Source organism: Pseudophryne corroboree, chromosome 9, assembly GCF_028390025.1.
Source record: "Pseudophryne corroboree isolate aPseCor3 chromosome 9, aPseCor3.hap2, whole genome shotgun sequence".
NCBI classification, from domain to species: domain Eukaryota; kingdom Metazoa; phylum Chordata; class Amphibia; order Anura; family Myobatrachidae; genus Pseudophryne; species Pseudophryne corroboree.
The window spans coordinates 348,075,995-348,090,343 of NC_086452.1; the positions used below are offsets into that span (position 1 = coordinate 348,075,995).

At 46.8% G+C, this 14,349-nt stretch overlaps 1 protein-coding gene across 5 annotated transcripts in view; it reads right to left on the reverse strand.

Annotated features, from left to right (window-relative positions):
- Positions 1 to 14,349, reverse strand: part of CYTH4 (cytohesin 4) — a 310,041-nt gene that overhangs the window by 71,133 nt on the left and 224,559 nt on the right. The window lies entirely within an intron of this gene.

A 14,349-nucleotide genomic window follows, 5' to 3' on the forward strand; every position in this document is an offset into this window, starting at 1 on the left:
GGAGACGTTGGTAGAGCAGACTTCAGGAACCGGCGAGGGGGAGACGTCTCGAATTCCAATTTGTACCCCTGTGATACTACCTGCAGGATCCAGGGGTCCACTTGCGAGTGAGCCCACTGCGCGTTGAAATTTTTGAGACGGGCCCCCACCGTGCCTGAGTCCGCTTGTAAAGCCCCAGCGTCATGCTGAAGACTTGGCAGAAGCGGGGGAGGGCTTCTGATCCTGGGAAGAGGCTGCCTGCTGCAGTCTTTTTCCCCTTCCTCTGCCCCGGGGCAGAAATGAGTGGCCTTTTGCCCGCTTGCCCTTATGGGGACGAAAGGACTGAGTTTGAAAAGACGGTGTCTTTTTCTGCTGAGAGGTGACCTGGGGTAAAAAGGTGGATTTCCCAGCCGTCGCCGTGGCCACCAGGTCCGATAGACCGACCCCAAATAACTCCTCCCCTTTATACGGCAAAACTTCCATATGCCGTTTGGAATCCGCATCACCTGACCACTGTCGTGTCCATAAACTTCTTCTGGCAGAAATGGACAGCGCACTTACTCTTGATGCCAGGGTGCAAATATCCCTCTGTGCATCTCGCATATATAGTAATGCATCCTTTAAATGCTCTATAGTCAATAATATACTGTCCCTATCCAGGGTATCAATATTTTCAGTCAGGGAATCCGACCAAGCCACTCCAGCGCTGCACATCCAGGCTGAGGCGATTGCTGGTCGTAGTATAACACCAGTATGTGTGTATATACCCTTTAGGATATTTTCCAGCTTTCTATCAGCTGGTTCCTTGAGGGCGGCCGTATCAGGAGACGGCAACGCCACTTGTTTTGATAAGCGTGTGAGCGCCTTATCTACCCTAGGGGGTGTTTCCCAACGCGCCCTAACCTCTGGCGGGAAAGGGTATAATGCCAATAATTTATTAGAAATCAGCAGTTTTTTATCGGGGGAACCCACGCTTTGTCACACACCTCATTTAATTCATCTGATTCAGGAAAAACTATGGGTAGTTTTTTCACACCCCACATAATACCCCTTTTTGTGGTACTTGTAGTATCAGAAATGTTCAAAGCCTCCTTCATTGCCGTGATCATGTAACGTGTGGCCCTACTGGACATTACGTTTGTCTCGTCACCGTCGACGCTGGAGTCAGTATCCGTGTCTGGGTCTGTGTCGACCATCGGAGGTAACGGGCGCTTTAGAGCCCCTGACGGTGTTTGAGACGCCTGGACAGGCACTAACTGATTTGCCGGCTGTCTCATGTCGTCAACAGTTTTTTGCAAAGTGCTGACACTGTCACGTAATTCCTTCCATACGACCATCCAGTCAGGTGTCGACTCCCTAGGGGGTGACATCACTATTACAGGCAATTGCTCCGCCTCCACATCATTTTCCTCCTCATACATGTCGACACAATCGTACCGACACACAGCACACACACAGGGAATGCTCTGATAGAGGACAGGACCCCACGAGCCCTTTGGGGAGACAGAGGGAGAGTTTGCCAGCACACACCAGAGCGCTATATATATACAGGGATAACCTTATATAAGTGTTTCTCCCTTCTATAGCTGCTGTATTTGTATTATCTGCCAATTAGTGCCCCCCCTCTCTTGTTTTACCCTGATTCTGTAGCAGGACTGCAGGGGAGAGTCAGGGAGCCGTCCTTCCAGCGGAGCTGTGAGGGAAAATGGCGCTTGTGTGCTGAGGAGATAGGCTCCGCCCCCTTTTCGGCGGCCTTTTCTCCCGCTTTTTTTAGGAAAACTGGCAGGGGTTAAATGCATCCATATAGCCCAGGAGCTATATGTGATGCATTTCTTTAGCCATATAAGGTTTAAAACGTGTTTTATTGCGTCTCAGGGCGCTCCCCCCCAGCGCCCTGCACCCTCAGTGACCGGAGTGTGAAGTGTGCTGAGAGCAATGGCGCACAGCTGCAGTGCTGTGCGCTACCTTATTGAAGACAGGAACGTCTTCTGCCGCCGATTTTTCCGGACCTCTTCGCTCTTCTGGCTCTGTAAGGGGGCCGGCGGCGCGGCTCCGGGACCCATCCAAGCTGAGCCTGTGATCGTCCCTCTGGAGCTAATGTCCAGTAGCCAAGAAGCACTATCCACTCTGCATGCAGGTGAGTTCGCTTCTTCTCCCCTTAGTCCCACGATGCAGTGAGCCTGTTGCCAGCAGGTCTCACTGAAAATAAAAATCCTATTTAAACTTTTACTCTAAGCAGCTCAGGAGAGCTACCTAGCATGCACCCTTCTCGGCCGGGCACAAAAATCTAACTGAGGCTTGGAGGAGGGTCATAGGGGGAGGAGCCAGTGCACACCAGCTAGTCATAAAGCTTTTACTTTTGTGCCCAGTCTCCTGCGGAGCCGCTATTCCCCATGGTCCTTACGGAGTTCCCAGCATCCACTAGGACGTCAGAGAAATATATTTCAGCAGGAAACACAGATGTGTCATGGCTGTTTATTTTTGGGCCGGACCGTCTGCTCAGGCAATCATGCTGCATAGGAAGGGTTAACCTCTTTTATAATACACATGAAATATAACCACAGCGTTGTCAGTGCCTGACGGGTCCATAATTGCAGTGTATAGCCTACACGAATATTTGTCGTTGTTTAAAAAGAAAAACGAAGGTCTATAGGAAAGATATATAAAGAAACCTTTCAGTGCATATAGGGCACTATCTTAAGGTTAGTGCCGGAAAGGTCTCTACCCTATAGATATTCAATCAGAAGGCGTTCTTATACATTTTTATCTTTCATTCTCTTTATGGTTTTACCGCGATTGTAAGAAGATTCTTGGAGTGACTGACCTGGAGTCTTATACCTTGTTGAATTATCTGGTCTGGAAAAGATTGGATATATTTTTTCTACCTGAGTTTGACAGTGCCATGGTTATATTTCATGTGTATTGTAAAAGTTGTATAGGAGTTTTTGGTGCGACTCTGAAATAAGACCTGGCTGCAGTCATCTGGCACAAGTTACCTTTTTAGTATCCAGGGGTCAACCTCTATTTGAGTTTTTTGCGATGTGATCGCAATTGAATTGTGATCGCATCGCGTTTTAGTAACACAGGGTGATATTGTCTGTTGATCACAGATGCTCAATAGAAAATAGCTGCTAAGGGGCTACACTATTCGAAAGAGGCGTACTCCTGCTATCAAGTGTAGGTGCCAGTGTGTGTAAAGGTGGGTGTGAGAGGGCACATAGCAATAACAACAGGACTGCATGTGAGAAATGTAGTGCTAAGATGTGAGGGGAAACTGATGAAAGTTGGAAGCCAAAGACTGAGAATTACTGTAGATACATTGGTCTATAATGGGTGTAGTGTGTGCGGGGCACGCAGGGCCCCGGGGCCATTTTTCTGGAATTTGCGCATGTACATTAGGAAAGTCTTCAGGAAAATGGCCGCCGCACCGTGTTCCTGGAGGTCTGCGCATGCGCAATAGAGTCTGTGCTCCGACTCTGTTACCGCTGCGGAGAACGATGGCACCGACGGGGCACTCCGGAGACGTAAGTATTAACACCTTGTGCCTCAGTCAGAGAGGAGAGGGCCCCTGATGCAGAAGGCTGCACACGGACCTCCACCTCTCTTAAAACTTTGAAGTATCAGGATCCATCAACAAAATAAAGAAGGCGATGCAAACCTTTGTCAACCTGACACAGGATAACTGTGGAGTTTAACACACCTCTATATAAAATGAGTTTCATGCACCCAATTTGTTATCTGCAGTTTTAGTTCCTGAAGCATTAATGTGCAGGTGTAATAAATCGGCATCAGTATGAGATCCCGGCGGCCGGGATACTGGTGGTGAGCACGCTTGTCCCCTCGCGGGCTTGCTGCGCTCATCATGCTTCGACCTTAGGTCGCCACAGGGTTCTATTCCCCCTCAGGTGGTGGCGTGGACCACCACCCAAGTGGGGATATCAGCCAGCAGTCGGAATTCCGACCAACGGTATTTCACCTGGTGTCAGGACTCCAGCGTTGGTACCCTGTTAGCCGGGATTCCAACAGGCGGTCATTTGACTGCCTCCTAATAAAGCAAAGGGGTATTAGTAATATTTTGATAAAGTAGGCCGAGACCTAAAGGGCCCTACACACTGGATGACATTTTAGAAAGATATGAAAGATATCGTTCAAAAATGAACATTATTATTATCTTTTATTTATATGGTGCCACAAGGGTTCTGCAGTGCCCAACTGCAGAGTACGTATGCACATAATCAAAACAGGAAAACAGTGACTAAAGGTGGGTACACACTGGAAAGATATTGATCTGCAGATATATCTATGGACGGATCAAGCAGTTCGGGGACTGACGTCATGAACTGGGCGGGCGTGTACACACGCCCGCCCAGTTCAGCTGTCAATCACCGCCGGCCGCCGCAGCATGTGTACGGGCGGTCGGCCGACCGCCGTACACACACAGCGACACGCCAATATATCGTTAGATATATTGGCCGTCGGCTGTGCTGCAGGGCCGACGCGATACATCTGTGAACGACGGAGTTCACAGACGTATCGGCCGTACACACTGGCCGACGGACCCGCGATATATCGGCCGTTCAAGAGAACGGCCGATATATCGGCCAGTGTGTACGGGCCTTTACAGTTGAAGACAATATAGGACAAGTACAGGGTAACTAAGCATAACTACATCAGTAGACGACACTGAGATAAGTATCAAGGTGGCCGAAAACTGCAGGATTTGGGCAGTTGAGGATTATTAAAGTAAGAAAAGGATAAGCACATGAGGGAAGAGGGCCCTACTCGTGAGAGCTTACATTCTAAATGGGATGAGCAGACAGACAGAGGTAACATAGTAACATAGTTAATGAGGTTGAAAAGAGGCAAATGCCCATCGGGTTCAACCTGTATCTGTATTAAGCAGTGCACATTATAATGCAGCAGACAAAATAATGTTTTCGTACCTATTGACAACTATATTTCGTATCACTCCCATATATATAATGTCAATATATTAAATGCTATAGCCTTGGATACCTCAGCTAGAAAACAGTCCAATCCATTTTTAAATGCATTTAAAAAGTCCGCCATTATTATCTTCTTCGGCAGGGAGTTCCAAATCCTTATTGCACTTATGGTGTAGAACCCTTTCCTACGTTGTGTACGGAATTTCTCTCCTGTAGCCTCAGTGAGTGCCACGTGTCCTATACAGAGTTTTATAAATAAACAAATCCCCTGCTAACTCTTTGTATTGACCCTTTACATATTTGAAGATATTAATAATGTCTCCTCTTAGACGATTCTTTCCTAGTGTATACATATTTGACCTAGTAAGCCTTTCCTCATACTCCAGTGTCTCTAACCCTTTAATCAGTTTAGTAGCGCGCCTTTGAACTCTTTCGAGCTCCCCGATATCTTTTTTATAACATGGTGCCCAAAATTTAACACAATATTCCAGATGCGGACGTACCAATGATTTGTACAGTGGCAGGATTACATCCTCGTCCCTTGTCTCAATACCCCGTTTTATGCACGCAAGGACTTTACTTGCCTTCTTTGCTGCATTTTGACACTGTGTACTGTTATTAAGCTTATTATCTATGGGCACCCCCAAATCTTTTTCCACTACTGCTACCCCCATATTTTCCCCATTAAGTGTGTAGGATGCAAGTTTGTTTTTAATTCCAAAGCATTTTTCAATATTGAACCTCATTCCCCATTTAGACGCCCAGGTTTCAAGTTTAAGTAAGTCATTCTGTAGAGACTCCACATCGATTTCTGAATTAATTACATTACACAGTTTAGTATCATCTGCAAAGATTGACACTGTGCTTTCCAGGCCTATTCTTAGATCATTGATAAATATATTGAACAGTGTTGGGCCAAGTATGGACCCTTGTGGTATTCCGCTGACTACTGGTGCCCAGCTGGAGAACATCCCATTAACCACTATTCGTTGTACCCTGTTATCCAGCTAATTTCCTATCCATGTACAAATAGTATTTGATGATCAGTCTCCTATGAGGCACTGTATCAAAGGCTTTTGCAAAATCTAAAAAGACCACATCCACTGCTTTGCCCTGGGTGACACAGATGAGGTAGGCTGAGCGTGGGACAGAGGGTTAGGAAGAGATTTTTCTGGGTTTGGTAAAGAAGTGGGTCTTAAGAGCCCGTTTGAAGTTCTAAGGGGGGGTGGAGAGTCTAAGGGGGAGAGGTAGAGAATTCCAGAGTAAGGGAGCAGCACGTGAAAAATCTTGGAGATAGGAGTGGGAGGAAGTAATCAGAAGACAGGAGATTCGGTGTGCATTAGCAGAGAGAAGAGGAAGGGTGGGAGAGTAAAGGGAGATAAGATCAGAGATGTAAGTGGGAGAGGAAAGAGTGAGTTCTTTGTGAGTGTGAGAAGTTTGAATTGGATTCTGAAAGGGAAGGGAAGCCAGTGAAGGGCTTGTAGGAGAGGGGAGGTGGATGTAGTGCATTTGGGGAGGAAGATGAGCTGGGCTGCAGCATTGAGGATAGTATATATCGTTCATAGCGTTCAGTGTGGAGGTACAAACGATGAACGATGCACGTCCCCGCAGTCGTTCATCGTTCATCGTTGGTCTGTCATCGTTTATCATTGCAGGCAAATTTGCACGATATAGATGTTTGCAATGTCAAATCGTTCATACAAATCGTTCAGTGTGTATGCAAAAAATCGTTCCTGAAAAATTGTTCATTGTTCATATCGTTCATCGTCCAAATCACCCAGTGTGTAGGGCCCTTAAGTCTTCCATGGAACCTTAATATTGAAATCTTCATTATGGTTTAATTCTGAACTCTGCATTCCTATCGCACAGTAAAATACAGTACAACGATAACACTAAGGCCCTCATTCCGAGTTGATCTCACCAAGCAACTTTTTGCTGCTGGTGCGATCAACTAGTCTCCGCCTATGGGGGGGGGGGGGGGGGATTTTAGCATAGCAGGGCTGCGATCGCTTGTGCAGCCCTGCTATGCTAAAAAAGTTTCTCACAAATCAAGACCAGCTCTGGACATACTTACCCTGTGCGACGGATCCAGCGATGATGGGCTCGGCTTTGACGTCAGACATCCGCCCTCCGTTTGTCTGGACACACCTGCGTTTTTCTTACCCCTCCCCGAAAACGGCCTCCAACGGTCCTTTGATGCCCCGGAACGCCTTTCTGCAGTCAATCTTCTTGCGGTCCCCGCTGCGACCGCTTTCTCCGCTATCAGCGTCGTTGTCCGGTGACGGTTGTCGCTGGGCAGTGACGCGCATGCACAAAGTGCACGCCACGCATGCACATTCCAGACCAGATCGCACCGCTGCGAGGAAGTGCAGGGTGCGATCGGGTCGGAATGAGGGCCTAAGTGAGACAGATAGTAATATAGGGATGTGACACATGCGGTGAAGTGAAAGCTGAGAGTAAGCAAGTTTGGAAATGGGACAATTACATTTCTACGAATAAATGGGAAGTAAAACATTATGTATTGCTGAAATCCACAAATATTTACCAGAAGGGAACTAAACCCATGAAAAATGACGTAATTACTGTGTGTGGTTGCTCTGCCATTTCGTTTTATCTTCTGGACCAATACTGATGTGAATGGCTAAATATTCTCTGTACAGCCCTGCAGAATATGTACGTCCTACATTAATAACTGTTAATAAACAATAAATAAATACATCTGCATTGAATTTATGTGTGGGAACAGCCATTGAGCTTTATGACAGCCCTCACTTGATACAGCCTGTGATTACAAAGCACTGACCAATCAATGAAAGTAATTAAAGTCCCACAGTCACGTAGCTATGCTTAATGACCAGTGTAAGCATTATTTTTCCTTTATCAAATAATTAATACTGTACTATGAAATACAAACAAATAGAAGTCTAAAGGCACTAAAGAGCTGCTGTTTCTTTATAAGGGATAGAAAAATGTAAGTGTTAGCTTGAGACTTTTAGTACCTCTACACCCCCATCCTTACTTCCAGGAACAGTAATTCTCCTAAAGGATAACTAAAGTAAGATGAAGTCAATATAAAATACAGTCTACATCAGTGTTTTTCAACCACTGAGCCGTGGCACACTAGTGTGCCCTGAGCAGTCTCCAGGCGTGCCGCCATAGAAGCACAGCCAGGCCCATCACTGTTTTGCCACTACTGAGGCCCTGGAACGATTAATACTGGTGGCTTTAGTGGTTGCAGAGCCAGTTATAATTTTGGGCCCGAGCAATGTGTGGGCTCTTCTGGCTTTCTCGGATGTTGCTCAGACGTTACCTATGGAGAAGCTGCGACATGACATCCTAGGACACGCAACTGCACCATGCATTACCATTATATTTGAGTGTACCTTGGCAATATTTAAATCTTGCTCAGTGTGCCGCGAGTTGTAAAAGGATGAAAATCTCTTGTCTACATTCTTCGCATCCACGTGGTCATTGATGTTCTATCAATCCCATGCTGCACTCACCTTTGTTCTACTACTTTGTTCTACCTGCATGAGCAGGGATGTTGCTCTTCCAGACTGGGAAACTGGGAGAGGCACCAATACCTACTCATCCAGCTTCATGCGATGGATTGCACCTGAATGAAGAGGGGGCTGCGGTGCTGGGGGGAAGGATGGTTAGTAGGTTGGAGGAGCTTTTAAACTAGGAGCCTGGGGGAAGGGTTTACTTAGAAACTATGGGTCATGCAGCGAGAATAGTAAAGATGGTGGTAGTGAGCTAAATGGGGGCGGAGAAGGGAGGAGGGAAAGAGCAGCTGGCAAGGGCAAGGGTATATGCATGGGTTCTAAAAAGGGTATTAACAAAGTTATTGCCAAAACATTAACTAACAACATTTATGTGTCATCATTACAACATATAGAAAAGTATGTACGCAGCATAAGGGAAAATACTTATGTCAGGGCGGAGAATTTAGGCTGAAACACTGGGTTGATCAAAGAGAAGAGTAAGGTGGGCAGTATTAAGTATGGTGGGGGTGGAAAGGGAGTGAGAAGGGCAGTCAGTAACAGTAACTCTAGGGATACTCTAGTAAACCATGATAGGATACCTTTAAAAAAACAAGCGTATAAGGGAACCACTAAACTAAAATGTATGCTTGCAAATGCAAGACGTCTAGCAGGTAAAATGGGGGAATTGGAATTGTTAGCATCAAAGGCTGATTATGATATTGTAGGTATTACGGAAACATGGTGGGATGACTCTCACGACAGGGTTGCAAACTTGGAGGGGTGTTCTCTTTTCAGGAGAGACAGGGCAAGCAAAAGAGGAGGCGGTGTATGTCTTTATGTTAAACCATCTCTTAAACCATACTTAAAGGAGGTTATTTATGAGGGGACTGGTGATAAAGTGGAGTCACTATGGGTTGAAATCTCAAGTGGGGGTATTGATGCAAAACAATTAGTTATAGGCACGTGCTACAAACAGCCAGATATTAGCATACATGAGGAAGAACAAGTCTTGCAGCAAATCGAAAGGACTGCGGGATTGGGGGACATCCTAGTAATTGGGGATTTTAACTATCCTGATATTAATTGGAGTAGCGATTCATGTGTTAAAGCTAGGGGCGACAGGTTCTTAAATATGGTAAAAGATCACTACTTGTCTCAATTAGTCGAGGATCCAACTAGGGGAAAACTACTCTAGATCTAGTAATTACTAATAATGTGGACCAGGGGTGTATCTTCCTATTGGCCAGGATGGCACTTGCCAGGGGCGCCGGCCAAGAGGGGGGCGCCACCCGGCAGTGCCACCCACGCCAGGGGGTAGAATGACATAGTATTTGTCACTGAGTACATCCCTTAGCGGTGCTCATCCACTGCCGGACTCTCAGAAGCGTATTGCACTCTGACACTCTCTGTGACTACAGTCACAGATGGTGAATATAGCCAGGGAGCGGGGCACTTCCAGGTATGGGGAGGGGCGAGGGGCTCCCCTTCTCATTGGTCCCACGCGGTCTGTTACCAAACACCAGCCACTACAATCAGCACCAGTCAGCAGTACAGCCTGAGCATACCTGTACATTTTCTGCGGTACCATAGCTGCACTGCATGGTCTATCCTGGCAGTCTGGATCACAGGTTACAAAGAGCTCTATATTGAGAGGTATCTAGACCAGTGACTGCCTGTCCAGCTGTGTTGAGACTACAAGTCCCAGCACACCTTGTCAATTGGGTTTGCTGGGACATGTAGTGCAATCACACCTAGAGAGCGGTTTTTAACTGTATGTGTGTGTGCATATATCCCCTCGGTGTCCCTGTCCGCACCCTCCTTGTAATTACCCTTTAGTGTCACTGCCCGCACCATCCCTGTAACTGCCCCCTCAGTGACCCTGTCCATACACTCCTGTAATTCCCCTTCAGTATCCCTGCCTGCACCCTCCCCGTAATTCCCTCTCAGTGTCCCTACTAGAACCCTAACCGTAATTCCCTCTCAGTGTCCCTACCCTCACCCTAACTGTAATTCCCCCTCAGTGTCCCTGCCTGCACACTCCTCATGATTCCCCCTCAGTCTCCCTGCCTGCACCGCCCAGTAATTCCATCTCAGTGTCCCTGCCTGCACCCTCCTCATAATTCCTCCTCAGTGTCTCTGCCTGCACCCTCCCCGTAATTCCATCTCAGTGTCCCTGCCCGCACCCTCCTCGTAATTCCTCCTCAGCGGGGCCGTAACTAGGTGTGTGTGTCAGCGGTGCCTGGCACACAGCGCGTATGCACTGTGCGCACAGTAACGCTGGTAACACCCATAGTTCCGCAATGCAATGTGAGCCTGCGGTAGTTAAAGTGCAGCCGCGGGCAGTAAAGCCCTGCCCCCACCCTCGGAAACCAGAGCTTACAGTACAGCCAGACCACTTGCTCCCCCCCCTTCACCAGAGGTTAAAATGAGCCACAGGAATACTGCCCGATCCCCTCCGCCGCTGCCACCAGCGTAGGTTAAAGTGAGCTGCAGGTTGCTGTAGTGCCGGATCCTACCCTCACCTCGTACCCGCCCCTGCCAGAGTTACAATGCAGTGCATACAACAGCAACCCGGCAGTCATGTCCTCCGCCTCCTGCCTGGAGGTTACAGTGACGATCTTCTGCACTCCTGTAGAAGACCTGTACTCCTAGGGGACATGCCGGCTGAAAATCTCTAGATCTACAACCACACACAGTGGCAGTGAGTGGCCAGCGAGCTCCTGTACTGCACCTAAGCAGCCCTTCTGCCCCAGCCTGTGCTTGTCAGTGAGCGGCCTGGTCTCCAGGCAACGGATTGACAGTGTCCCATGAGATCAGTATCATGCAGCAGCCACACAATTACAACTGGGTGTGCAGAACAGCAGCAAGTGGTGGGGACTCTTCATGCTGGCCCTTATAAAGGGGAGAGTAGAGAAGTACCTGAGTCCTGATGCTGTGGAACCTCAAGTCCCATCATGCCCTGACAGACATTACATGATAGAGCATGCTTGGACTTGTGGTTCCACCATAGATGAAGAGCAGACATTGCCTACCTCCGAGTTCTCATGATTTTTGTACAGGACCATAGCTAGGTGTGGGCCGAGAACACTGAGGACAGAGAACCGGCACGTAATGTGTAAAAGGGAGCTCTGCCTGCTGTAACGTGTAAAAGGGAGCTCTGCCTGCTGTAACGTGTAAAAGGGGGCTCTGCCTGATGTAACATGTAAAAGGAAGCTCTGCATGTCGTAGCATGTAAAGGGAGCTCTTCCTGCCGTAACGTGTAAAAGGGAGCTCTGCCTGCCGTAATGTGTAAAAGGGAGCTCTGCCTGCCGTAATGTGTAAAAAGGAGCTCTGCCTGCCGTAATGTGTAATAGGGGCTCTACCTGGAGTAATGTGTAAAATGGGGCTCTACCTGACGTAATGTGTGTAAGTGGCATCATTTAATTAATGGAGACCACTGTGCAGCGTAATATGAATCGGTATTATTTTGCGGCCACGCCCCTTCCAAATAAAGCCACACCCCTATAGTATTGGCGCACACCTACAGCGCGCACCGGCCCTATTTTAAATATGGGGGGGGGGGTGCTGAGCCTGTTTCTTGCACCCAGCACTAAAATGTCTAGTTACGGCACTGCTCCTCAGTGTCCCTGCCTGCACCCTCCCCATAATTCCATCTCAGTGTCTCTGCCCGCAAACCCCTTGTAATTCCTCCTCAGTGTCCCTGCCCACACCCTCCTGTAATTCTACCTCAGTGTCCCTGTCTGTATCCTCCCCGTAATTCCCCGCTCAGTGTCCCTGCCCACACCCTCCTGTAATTCCACCTCAGTGTCCCTGCCTGTATCCTCCCCATAATTCCCCCTCAGTGTCCCTGCCCACACCCTCCTGTAATTCCCCTTCAGTGTCCCTGCCTGTATCCTCCCCGTAATTCCCCCTCAGTGTCCCTGCCCGCACATTCCTGTAATTCCCCTTCAGTGTCCCTGCCCACACCCTTCCTGTAATTGTCCCTTGGTGTCTCTGACCTCAGCCTCCCTGTAAGCCCTCCACCTCATTGTCACTACCCGCATCCTCCCTGTAATTCTCCCTCAGTGTCCCTGACCTCAGCCTATCTGTAACTCCCCCCTCTGTGTCCCTGGGTGGGGGAGGTGGGGGGCACCAGTTCCTTACTTTGCCAGGGGCACTCAGACCCCTAGATACACCCCTGATGTGGACATCATATCAAATACTAAAGTTGGGGAGACTTTGGGTAACAGTGATCACTATATGATAACATTCGACATCAGTTTCAGGAATCATAGCTATAAGGGTTCAACAAAAACATTTAACTTAAAAAAGGCTAACTTCAGTATGCTGAGATGTACATTAAACGACATTGAGTGGGAAGTTTTGTTCCATAGTAAGAACACTTCGGAAATGTGGGATGCTTTAAAAGGGTTGCTAGATAACAATATTGACAATTTTATTCCCATGGGCAGTAAGCACACGAGTACCAAACTCAAACCAATGTGGCTTAACAAGAAGGTCAAGGCCGAAATAGATAAAAAGAAGTGTGCTTTCAAAGCATTTAAATCTAATAGAAAGGAGGATTCATTCCAGTACTACAAGGAATGCAATAAAATATAAAAAAATGCAATAAGAGCAGCTAAAATTGAAAACGAAATGCAAATTGCTACAGAGAGTAAAACCAATCCTAAATTATTATTTTTTTTAAACATAAACAGTAAAATGTTAAAAAAGGAGCACATAGGTCCAATAAAAGATGAATTTGGAGTATTGTTAAATAATGACGAATCAAAAGCAGAAATACTGAACAAATTTTTTTCATCAGTGTTCACCAGAGAAGAACTGACGGTGGGAGTAGTGCATAGCGATAGTGACAGTAAGGATTCGTGGTTAGATACTTGTTTAAGTGAAGAAGTAGTCAGGGAGAGATTACACAAAATAAAGATTAATAAATCACCTGGCCCGGACGGACTTCTCCGATAGTTCTTATGGAGCTTAAGTCAAGACTAGCAAGACCCCTATACTTGATTTTCAATAGTTCAATTAGATCTGGCATGGTACCAAGGGATTGGCTTATAGCAGAGGTAGTGCCATTATTTAAAAAGGAATCCAAAAATCATCCGGTTAGTTTGACATCTATAGTGGGGAAAATATTGGAAGGAATTCTAAGGGATAGCATACAGGAGTATCTGCAGACCACTAAGATTATTAGCAAGAACCAGCATTGGTTTGTGAGGGACAGATCATGTCAAACTAACTTAGTTAACTTCTACGAGGAAGTGAGTGACAATCTTGACCAAGGAAAAGCAGTGGATGTGGTCTACTTAGATTTTGTAAAAGCCTTCGATACAGTGCCTCGCAGGAGACTAATCATCAAATTAAAAGAGCTTGGCTTAGGAAAAACTGTTTGTACATGGATAAGTAACTGGCTGGACAACAGGGTACAGTGAGTAGTGGTCAACGAATAAGTCCTCAAGCTGGACACCAGTAGTCAGCGGAATACCACAGGGTTCCGTACTCGTGCCACTACCGTTCAACATATTTATCAATGACCTAGAAATAGGCCTGGAAAGCACAGTGTCCATCTTTGCAGATAATACTAAACTGGTAATTCAGAAATAGATGTGGAGTCTCTGCAGAATGACTTATCTCAACTTGAAATCTGGGCATCTAAATGGAGAATGAGGTTCAATATTGAAAAATGCAAGGTTATGCATTTCGGGACTAAAAACAAACTTGCATCCTACATATTAAATGGGTAAAGTCTAGGGGTAACAGTTTTGGAAAAAGATTTGGGGGTATTCATTGAAAATAAGCTTAATAACCATATACAATGTCAAAGTGCAGTAAAGAAGGCAAGAAAGGTGCTAGCGTGCATAAAACGGGGAATTGAGACAAGGGACGAGGATGTAATCCTGCCGCTGTACAAATCATTGGTACGTCTGCACCTAGAATATTGT